This window comes from Prionailurus bengalensis, chromosome C1 (genome assembly GCF_016509475.1).
Source record: "Prionailurus bengalensis isolate Pbe53 chromosome C1, Fcat_Pben_1.1_paternal_pri, whole genome shotgun sequence".
Taxonomy (NCBI): domain Eukaryota; kingdom Metazoa; phylum Chordata; class Mammalia; order Carnivora; family Felidae; genus Prionailurus; species Prionailurus bengalensis.
In genome coordinates this window covers 130683537-130696169 of record NC_057345.1, presented here as the reverse complement: position 1 = coordinate 130696169, position 12633 = coordinate 130683537, and positions in this window count along the sequence as shown.

Genomic DNA, 12633 nt, shown 5'->3' with positions numbered 1-12633 from the left:
AAAGACAGATACCATATGGTTTCACTCTTATGTGGATCCTGAGAAACTTAACAGAAACCCATGGGGGAGGGGAAGGAAAAAAAAAGAGGTGAGAGTGGGAGAGAGCCAAAGCATAAGAGACTCTTAAAAACTGAAAACAAACTGAGGGTTGTTGGGGGGTGGGAGGGAGGGGAGGGTGGGTGACAGGTATTGAGGAGGGCACCTTTTGGGATGAGCACTGGGTGTTGTATGGAAACCAATTTGTCAATAAATTTCATAAAAAAAAATAAATAAGTAAATAAATTTTTTTTCTTTCAGATTTATTGAGGTATGATTGACAAATAAAAATTGTATGTATTTAGGTTGTATAATGTGACTTTTTTCAGGTGTACAACATGATAATTTTAATATACATATACATTGTGAAATGATTACCACAATCAACTTAATTAATACATTCATCACTTCACATAGTTCCTATTTGTGTGTGAGTGTGTGAGAAAGCGTGTTGAGAACACTTAAGATCTCTTCTCTTAACAAATTGCAAGTATTTATTTAATACAGGATTATTAACTATAACCACCGTTTTTACATTAGAACCTCAGAACTTATCTTTTAACTGAAAATTTGTACCCTTTGACCAACATATTCTTATTAGCATGCTCCCCCCCCCACCCCCGAATTGAATCACCATTCTATTCTCTGGTCCTACAAGTTCAATGTTTTTAGGCTCTGAAGGTGTGGAGAAAAGAGACCCCTTGTATACTTTTTGTGGGAATATAAATTGTTACAGACATTATGGAAAATAGTATGGAGGTTCCTCAAAAAATTAAAAATATAACTATCATATTATCCAGTAATCCCACATCTGGGTACATATCCAAAGGAAACAAAATCAGTATCTCAAAGAGATATTTGTATTCCCATGTACGTTACACCATTATTTACAATACCTAAGATATGGAAAGAACCCAAGTGTCTGTCAACAGATGAATGGATAAAGAACTCCATTGTGTATGCGTGTGAGTATATTCAGGAGTAACATTTTCAGAGACCAAGTAGGTCATGTCTCTGAATAATAGTGCAAATCGGTATGTGCTCAACATCCTAAGAGAGAAGCTCTAAGCATTCTAAGAGGGAAAAATTAATTGTAGCCAAGGTGGTGCAGGAAGAGTAAAAAGAAGAAGAAGCAGAAGCAGCAGCAGCAGCCAGAGTAAACACTTTTCAACCACTATCATATGCCTCACATCCTTCCCTGACCAACTAACACCATGACTCATAACATTTCTTTCATGAGACAAAGTTTTCCAAGAGAACATGTCACAACTTAACAGTTAAATTACAGGAAGATGCTAGCACCCCCAAATAGTATTATTTTAAGGAGTTAAGAAAAAAATATCAGTAAGTCAAGACAATTCAATTTATTTGATATACACTGAGTATTTATTCAGTACAAGTCATGATTTTTCCAAAAGTACACAGTCCTTGACAGCTATTTCTTAGTGATTTATTGCATAACCAGGTTGCTGTGGAAGGATTTTAAACATCACCCTAAACATACGCAGTCCTTTTATATTTAGAATATATATAAAGTAGGGGCACGTGGGTAGCTAAGTTGATTAAATGTCTGACTCTGGGCTTCAGCTCTGGTCATAATCTCATGGTTTTGTGAGTTCAAACCCCGCGTCAGGCTCTGTGGTGGCGGCACGGAGACTGCTTGGGATTGATTCTCTCTCTCTCACTCTCTCCCTGCCACCCTCCCACCCCTGGCACTTTCTCTCTTTCAAAATAAATAAACTTAAAAAGAAAGAATATATATATATATATAAAGTATAATATAAATAATATATATATAAATATAAACATTATATACAGGCTATATATATAAATAAATATTCTCATATTAGGTAATTGCGTACCTCATCTCAAAAAATAATATAGTAGTCAAGAATAGTTACTGACAGGTACAAGGTGGCATTTCAAATCAACTATGATGGGCATTGAAACAATTGGTTATGCATTTGAAAAAAAAAAACTAGGTCTCTGCCTCTTCACACAGACACAACTAAAATTTATGTGAATTATGTATCTAAGGAACAGACTCTGAAGGTATCTAAAGTAGGCCCAAGATTGAGTTGCTCATGCTAAGCTCCATGTCAGCAAACCAAATAAATTACTCAGCTCACCCAGAACCAGGAGGCTCAAGTTGACCAATCATGGCTTGTCTGCTTAGCACAAGTTACCTGGCCTGCTCTTAGACTACCGTTTGCTCCATATGAGGAAAGTAATTTTAGCCAATCAGCAGATGCCCAATGTAACTTCATTTTTCCTCTTCACTTTGGTCTATAAAAAGCTGTCTCCGGTGCAGCTCTTCAGAGCTCCTTTCTATTTGCTAAGATAAGATGCCGTCTGATTCACAAATAGCTGAATAAAAGTCTACTATTAAATTGTCTGTGGAAAATTTTCCTTTCACAAGAACAGCTTCACATTTGTTTTATTCAACGCTACACTGAGTGTTGAACACTGCATTCAATAACTGCAAAGTACATATAGGCTATTCACCAACATAGAATATGTACATGCCATAAAACAAGTCTGGATAAATTTCAAATGAAATTACACAGAGCATGTTCATCAGTGACAATGGAATTAAGTTGGAAATCAATAACAATAAGATGTCTAGAAAATTCCTAAGTACTTAATAATTAAACAGCCAATTTCTAAATAATCCATGATTCAAACAATAAAAGAAATTAGAAAATATTTCAAGTTAAATGATAAGAACATAATCAAATCTTATGGAGCAACTAAAATAGTGCTTGGAGATAAATTTAGAGTGCTAAATGGTTATATCTGAAAATGAGATAAACATAAAATAAATGATGTAAGCTTCCACCTTAAGAAGTTATTAAAAGTAGAGAAAATCAAAACTAAAATGAGTAGAGGAAAGAAAATAATATGGATAAATCAAAATCAATGAAATAGAAAATAAACAAAAAAATCAATAAAACCAGAAGCTCATTCTTAGAAAAGATTAATAAAATTGATAAACACTGTGCAAAACTGGATTGAGATGAAATGAGATAAAATACAAATAAACAATTCTAAAGAGGAGGTGTTAGTAAGAGCTTACAAACACTAAAGAGATTTATTTATTTATTTATTTATTTATTTATTTATTTATTTATTTATTTACATCCAAGTTAGTTAGCATATAGTGCAACAATGATTTCAGGAGTAGATTCCTTAATGCCCATTACCCATTTAGCTCATACCCCCTCCCACAACCCCTCCAGTAACCCTCTGTTTGTTCTCCATATTTAAGATTCTCTTATGTTTTGTCCCCTCCCTGTTTTTATAGTATTTTTGCTTCCCTTCCCTTATGTTCACCTGTTGTGTGTCTAAAAGTCCTCATATGAGTGAAATCATATATTTGTCTTTCTCTGACTAATTTTGCTTAGCATAATACCCTCCAGTTCCATCCACATAGTTGCAAATGGCAAGATTTCATTCTTTTTGATTGCCAAGTAATACTCTATTGTGTATATATATATATATATATATATATATATATATATATATATATACCACATCTTCTTTATCCATTCATCAGTCGATAGACTTTTGGGCTCTTTCCATACTTTGGCTATTGTTGATAGTGCTGGTCTAAACATTGGGGTGCATGTGCCCTTTTGAAACAGCATATCTGCATCCCTTGGATAAATAACTTGTAGTGCAATTGCTGGGTTGTAGGGTAGTTCTCTTTTTAACTTTTTGAGGACCTCCCATACTGTTTTCCAGAGTGGCTGTACCAGTTTACATTCCCACCAACAATGCAAAAGAGATCCTCTTTCTCCGCTTCCTCGCCAATATCTGTTGTTGCCTGAGTTGTTAATGTTAGCCATTCTGACGGGTGTGAGGTAGTATCTCATTGTGGTTTTGATTTGTATTTCCCTGTTGATGAGTGATGTTGCACATTTTTTCATGTGTCTGTTAGCTATCTGGATGTCTTCTTTGGAGAAGTGTCTATTCATGTCTTTTGCTCGTTTCTTCACTGGATTATTTTTCTTTTGGGTGTTGAGTTTGATAAGTTCTTTATAGATTTTGAATACAAACCTTTCATCTGATATGTTGTTTGCAAATATCTTCTCCCATTCCGTCTGTTGCCTTTTTTAGTTTTGCTGATTGTTTCCTTCACTGTGCAGAAGATTTTTATTTTGATGAGGTCCCAGTAGTTCATTTTTGCTTTTGTTTCCCTTGCCTCCAGAGACGTGTTGAGTAAGAAGTTGCTGTGGCCAAGGTCAAAGAGATTTTTGCCTGCTTCCTCCTCAAGGGTTTTTGTGGCCTCCTGTCTTACATTTAGGTCTTTCATCCATGTTGAGTTTATTTTTTTGTATGGTGTAAGAAAGTGGTCCAGGTTCATTTTTCTGCATGTCGCTGTCAAGTTTTCCCAGCCCCATTTGCTGGAGACTGCCTTCATTCCAGTGGATATTCTTTCCTGCTTTGTCAGAGATTAGTTGGCCATGCATTTGTGGATCCATTTCTGGGTTATTTATTCTGTTCCATTGATCTGAGTGTCTGTCTTTCTGCCATAAAGAGAATTTTAGAAGGATATTATAGGGGTGTCTGGGTGGCTCAGTCGGTTAAGCGACCAACTCAGTTTCCACACAAGTCATGATCTTATGGCTTTGTGAGTTGGAGCCCCATGTCAGGCTGTGCTCTGGCAGTGCAGAGCCTGCTTGGGATTCTCTTTCCCTATCTCTCTGCCCCTTCCCCACTTGCTCTGTCTCTCTCAAATAAAGACTTAAAAAAAATTCATGTAATTCACTATGTGAAAAGAATAAAAAGAAAATTTGAACTATTACCTAAAAAGCTGCGCCAAAAATGTATTTAGCAAAGTAAATCACCGATAAATAATAATAATAATAATAATAATAATAATAATAAACAACCCTGAAAACCAGAAAGAGACATGAGCTTCCTCAATCTGATAAATAGTATTTATGAGAAGTCTACTAATATCAAACTTAATGATGAATATTGAATGCTATCCCTCTCAGATCAGGACTAAGGCAAGGATGCAACTCCCACCATTGCTATTCTACATTGTATTGGAGGTCTCTGCCAGAGCATTAGAGCAAGAGAAGTGTAATAATTGTATTAAGATGGAAAAGTAAGAAGAAAAATTGTATTTGCAGATTATATGATTATACAGATAGAAAACCCTAAGGGAGTTACAGAAACTTATTTGAATTTGTAAGTATATTTTGCAAGGTCACAGGATTTAAGGTGAAATTACAAAAATCATTTGCATTTCTAAATACAACCAACAAAAAAATTCTAAATTAAGTATCATTTTTCTTAGCATCAAAAAAAATCAACTAGGAATAAATATGAGAAAATAGAAAACACTGCTGAGAAAAAATTTAAAAGCCTTAAAAAGTGAATAAACATACCATATTCATGGAATTTGAAGGCTCAGTATTGTTACGATGTCAGTGCTCCTCAAATTTATTTATAGATTCAATGAAATTTGACCCAAAATATTACCAGGCTTTATTTAATTGGAAAATGACAACTAATTCTAAAATTCATAGTAAAATAAAGGACTTAGAATAGTCAAGACAATCTCAGAATAAAGCTGGAAAATTTTCACAACGTGATTGCAAGTCTTTCTATAAAGCTAACAATAATAATATTAAAAAAATAGGGGTATTGGCATACAGATAGGTACATACTTCAACAGAACAGAATCAAGTCCTGGACATATTGGTCAATTTGTTGATGATTTATTTTTTTAAAAAAGTATTTAGGGAATGGGGGGGGCAACAGCTACATGGGTACAGGTCTTTGGGGAGTGATTAAAAGGTTTTGGGATGAGATGGAAGTGATGGTTCACAACATTGTGAATGTACTAAATGCAACTGAATTATACACTTTAAAATGGTTAATTTTATGTTATGAGAATTTCACTTTAACAACAAAAAAGTACCAAGTGAATTCAGTGGGGTAATGGAAAGTCTTTTCAACACAATAACACTTGAACAACAGGATATTCCATTGAAATTAAAAAAAAAAAAAAAAGATTCTTGACATTTACCTCATGCCATTCACAAAAATCAATTCAAAATGAAATCATAAAACTGTACAAGCCAAATTCCAAATGTTTTCGAGGAAAACAGAAAAAAATGTTTCAGCAAACTTGAGACAGGCATATTTGGGGGTGGGGTGGGAGGAGGCAGGACACAAAAGCACTAACAATTTTAGAAAATACAAAATGGTATTTCATCTACATGTATAATTTCTTGTGCATCAAGAGTCCCCATTAAGAAAATGAAGAAAGAGGGGCTCCTGGATGGCTCAGTCTATTAAGTGTCCTACTTTGGCTCAGGTCATGATCACACGGTTCTTGGGTTTGATCTCTGCATTGGGCTCTCTGTTGACAGCTCAGAGCTTGGAGCCTGCTTTGGTTTCATTGTCTCCCTCACTCTTTGCCCCTCCCCTGCTTGCTCTCTGTCTCTCTCTGTCTCTCAAAAATAAATAAACGTTAAAAAATATTTAAAATAAGATGTCATGGGGAGCCTGGGTGGCTCAGTCAGGTACGTGTCCGACTTCAGCTCAGGCCATGATCTTATGGTTCCTGAGTTCGAGCCCTGTGTCAGGGTCTGTGCTGACAGCTGAGAGCCTGGACCCTGCTACAGATTCTGTGTGTCCTTCTCTCTCTGCCCCTCCCCCATTCATTCTCTGTCTCTCAAAAATAAACATTGAAAAAATATTAAAAAAAAAAAGAAAATGAAGAAAGACACCATAAACTAGGATGAAAAAATACATATATTTGAAAAAGGATTTGTATCTAGAATACACAAAATACTAAAAGTCAATAAGACAATTAGTAATAAATAAAAAATACATTAATTATATTGTATTAAAAATAAAATAAAAAATAAATTAAAAAATCTTAAAGTGAGCAAAACTCTTGAATACTTCACAAAAGAAGATATATGACCAACAACATTTAGTGTTCAGTGTCATCCATTTAACAATTAAATCACCAAAGATACTATTTCACACACAATGGAATGGCAATAATTAGAAATGTGGGCAAGAATGTGGAGAAACTGTAACTCTCATACTTTCCTGTGGGAACATAAAAAAGTACAATCACTTTGGAAAACTGTTAGTGTGTTGTAAAGTTAAACATACACATATCCTATATTCCAGTAATTCCACTCATAGGAATTGGTCCAAGAGAAATGAAAATATTCCAAAATTATGAAGCAAAAACTTGTACAGCAATGTTCATAGCAGTGCCATTCATAATAGTTCTCAGATGGAAACAATTCAAACGTGCATCAACAGGAGAATTAATAAACAAATTGTTATATCAACATATAATAGACTACACTTAGAAATTAAAAAAAAACTACTGATACATACAAATTAATAAATCTGCAAAGCATTATGTTGAGTGAAGGAGCAGACATAAAACAGTACATACTGTATGAGTTCATTAATAATGAAGTCCAAGAACAGACAAAACTAGTGTATGGCAATAGAAATCAGACAGTGATGTTGTCTCTGGAGCAAGAGGATGGGCTGAAAGGGGCAAGAGGATGGGCTGAAACACTCTGGGGTAATGGAAATGTTAAAAATTATTGCAGTAGGTTGAAAATAAGAAAAGCTCATTAAACTGTATACTTAAGATCCATGCATTTTTTAATGTAAGTTGTACACCAGTTAAAAATATTGGAGGAAAAGAAAAGCCATCTGAAAAAACACTAGAAGAAATTTCTAAAGAAAATTAAAAAAATCAATGAAAGCTATAGAAAAATATGAATAGATTAATTCTCTTTAATATATGTATTATACTGTACAATGTATATATATATCCTCTTTAATATATATATTTTTTTCTTTTGAACTGCATATGGCTTAAAGACACCATAAAAGAATGAAAAAACAGATGGCACACCAAAAAATAGAAAGAGTTGCAACATATGAAACAGTCTTAATATTCTTAATACACAGAATTTCTTTCAAATCAGTAAGAAAATAAAAGTAGTTCAAAAGAAAATTTATCCAAAACACTTACTCAAATAAAGTACCAATAATATTTTCAGTCCAGAAGTTCCACTTTGCATTTTCTACATGGAAATATACACAGAGGCAATATGTACAAGACATCCATTGTTCATAAATTGAAAAATTCAAGAAATCAAAGGTAGATCTTATTACCATCCTTCTATTGACAAGCCACAGTATAACCATAATATAGGATTGCTCAAGGCAATTTGAAAAGAATGCAGTGGATGTATGTATATTCACACTGAAAGATTTTTAATACATGCATTAAGTAAAACATAAAACCAATTAAAGACTGGTTTTGATTTCAAAATTGATGTTTGGGTTATTTTACAATTAAAAAAAATTTAAAAATCTATCTATACTTCCTATTCCCTACTCCTTCCTGAACAATTTCATTTCTAAAGTCATTACATTACATGGGTACAACAAAATAGGTGACCCCAGAAAAAGAAGCTTCAGTGCACTACAGTGTGATATCACCCTACAGGGTGAAAATGATGCGCATGTGAACTTGGGAGGTGGGTGGTGGTGGAGATAGGAGATTGCACTCAGGAAACGTGATGAAATAACTAAACCTATTAAGGGTAATGTGAGACAATTTTATCACTAGCAAAAAGGGGTCTCTTCACTAAAATTTTGAATTATCAATATGAAACTGTGGTTTTCAATATACAGATGGAAATAGAGTAAGTGCAGAAAAAAGATGCAAATATATAAATGCATATATATATGTACACACACACACACACATATACATAAACATATATTCTCTAGCTTTGTCCATGAAAAAGATCTGGGAACAGAGATGCTCTAGCAGCAGTAAGCATACCAAGTGTCTAGATCCTGGCCTCTGAATACCATTCTCCACTGAAAAGAACTGGGATTGCTTGAAGAAATGGCTGATTCTAGGGCTGAGGCAGAAATATAAGTCTGAAACATCTTACTGTATCAGGAAGCAAGGGAGTGCTTAAAGACTATCAGGAGACATGACAAAAAACACAAAAATCACCCTGATGAAGCCCTCACTGGCCAGATCAGGGACAAATAGACCATCAAAAGAAATGATGATAGTAATGGGTTATAACCCATTGAAAAAAATAGGAAATCATGCATGTTCATATGGATATAAATAACTACATAAACAAATTCGTAAAAATTTTCATGAAGAGTGGGATACTTACTTGGTTTCAAAATAACTCCTCACAAAATGCTAATTACAAAAGTATACCAGTAACATCACCATGGCAAAATCTTGCAGACAGAACCTTAATTAAATGATCAAAGTGAATATAATCAGTAATGGGACAAATGAGAGTCATGTACCACCAGATAAGACACAATGAGAAGAACACAGATTTACTTCTGTGATATTCCTGCCACTGTGTTCCTGGGTGTAACCTGAATTTAATTAGGAGAAAAAAAAATCAAACCAACCCAAATTGAAGGACATTGTACAAAATATTGGCCAGTAATCTTCATAGGAGTCAAGATCATGAAAGTCAAGGAAAAACTGAAGGAGACTAAAGACATTACAACTAACTGTAACAAGTGAGGCTAAACTGGATTCTTTTGCTATAAATAACATTACTGAGACAATTGGTGAAATGCAAATGGAGTCTCAGGTTAGATGATTTTAATGTATTGATGTTGATTACCTGATTTTGATGATTCTCTTGGATAACATCCTTGTATGTAGGAAATTTACACTACTTCCTTTAAAATGATTCAGGAAAGCAAGTCTTTGTTCTGTACCTGCAAACTTCCACATCTGTGATTGTTTGAAAGAATTATTCTTAAAGACTATGATGTAAAATGATAGTATATAAAGTACATTCTAAATATGAATATAGAAAAACAAAACTGAATAATTTCACATATGTACCTATGGAAATATACAGAAAAAACTTCAGATGAACAGTGGGTTACATTTGAGGAAAATGGTTGGTTGGGGAAGTTAAAAAGGATTCTTGTTTGTGATTCACAATATTTCTGCATTGCTTGATTTTTTTATTCAATGACTAATATATTCATATATTGCTTGTATAAAATGGGAAGGACATGAAACTGTCACTATTTGCAAATGATATGGTAATATACTTGGGAAATAAAATTAACTTGAAAATTACTAGAAGGAACAAGAGAATTCAATAAGGTAGTAGAGTAGAAAATTAGTATTCACAAATCAATAGATTTCATACATAACAGAAACAAGTTACAAAATGTAATAGGAGGAAAAAAAATACTGTTTCTAATTGCAACAAAGAAAAGGTATAGCTTCTAGGGGATAAAAGATGTTGGTTCTCCCTAAATTAACTTAAAAATGTACTGCAATATCAAAAGTATCAACAGGACACTTTTAAAAACTGGAAAATTTATTCTAAAACATATGGGAAAATAAACAAGAAAAAATAACATGGAAAATTTTGACAAAGAGGAGCATTGAAAAGGGACTAAAACTATTAGATGCTAAACAGATAATAAATTTTATATAATGAAACCAGTGTGATATAGGTGCAAGAATAGACAATGGAACAAAATAAACATGGAACTATCTCTCCAAAGATAAACCTATATAAAGGTGCATCTGAAATGACAGGGGGCAAGATGGACTTTTCAATAAACGATGTTGGAAGAGCTAGATAGGCATCTAAAAAATAATGTTGGTTCAAATCTTACATTTTATAATATGATAAATTCGGTAAGAATCAAATAATTGTTTAAAAAAAACATAAAAGTATTAGAAGAAAACTTGAAATCCTTTACAAACCTGGAGCCCTTCTATGATTTAAAATCTAGAAGCTATTAAAGAAAAGATAAATAAATGGATACACTCACTTCTATAAAAATAAAAACTTCTATTCAGTTAAAAAACTAAACTATAGGCAAAGTCAAACTATAAGTGACTACCTGGGAAAAACAGTTAAGGTTTGAAGAACTTCTAGAAAATGATAAGTATAAGAACCATAACTTAACAGTAAGAGGAGAAAAGAGATGAGTAGCCTCCTTCTGAGCAGAGGGCGGGGAGAGTTCCTTAAATGAAAAATACACTAAGCTTTATTCATAGTAATAGAAATACTATTTAAAACCATACAAAAATACTATTTTACTTCTGTCATATAGCAGAAATTCTAACCATTTAATGACATATTATGCTGACAAAACTTCAAGGATATGGCTTTTTTATTCATTGCATGGCAATGGTAAATATCCAAAGTGCAAATATGTTCACCATTGGATCCAGCAACCCCATTTCTGAGAATGTATCTTAATCCTACATCTGCACACATAGGATTGTAATGTCACTGCTATTTACTACTACATTGTTTATAATAGCAGATGATTTACCTGACGATGTCAATAGTCATCTTAAAAATACCACCAACCAGAAAATCCATCAGTTGGGGCTGATAAAATAAATCAGATTCTTACAATGGAATATTTATATACTGTACTTGTTTTTTAAAAAAGGAGAGGTGCGGAGGACAAGAAGCTACTGATACATAAATTGTGGTGTTAAGTTTCTTTTTAAAAAGCAAAGCATATAACAGTGAGTATGGTCTACATTTTTTTTTTATTACAAAAAGGAAAAATAGGGGCGCCTGGGTGGCGCAGTCGGTTAAGCGTCCGACTTCAGCCAGGTCACGATCTCGCGGTCCGTGAGTTCGAGCTCCGCGTCAGGCTCTGGGCTGATGGCTCAGAGCCTGGAGCCTGTTTCCAATTCTGTGTCTCCCTCTCTCTCTGCCCCTCCCCCGTTCATGCTCTGTCTCTCTCTGTCCCAAAAATAAATAAACGTTGAAAAAAAAAATTTAAAAAAAAAGGAAAAATAAAGATTATGTATTTTTTGGCTTATACTGAAGTAAAGATATTTTGAATGAAGACACAATCACCATTAAAAGGAGCAATGGGTTTGGATGGAGATAAAGATGGGAACAATTTTTCCCTCTATTACTAAACTTAAACTAATGAGATATGATTTTATGCCATATGAAATTGGCCATATTTAACTATTTTGACCTACAAAAATGGAGAATTCTAATAGCTACTATTACTATGCCATTTTACAGATATTGCATATAACTGAGAGTCTTGAAGAACATGGGAGATGCTGATATTATTGGAATGTTGTAATCTGATCAATTACATTAGAAGTTGACATTTAAAAGACATCATCTGAGGAACTGGTACATTTCCTTTTATGGGATAATGTTAATTCATCAGATTTCTCTTTTTTCCTTGGCTAACTAGTGTCTCAAAAATATATTGACATTTAGTGATTGTCATGTTTTCTCTTGTTCTTTTCTTCTTAATTTTTGTGCATGCTTTAAAATATTTTTGACTACAGTATTAAATTTATAAAAGATGTAGTACAAAAACAATTGTAGTTTAAACAGCTAGTGATCTTCGCTATCTAGAGGAAATAGAAGATGTAAATAGCAGTGATATATGCTCAAATAAATTAAGCCTTGAGTTTCGATGGTCACATACAAGGTACTGATGAAGGTCAGTGAGTATACTGTAATCAGAGTTAAGATATCCACAAAATTGGGGCACTTGGGTGGCTCGGTTAAG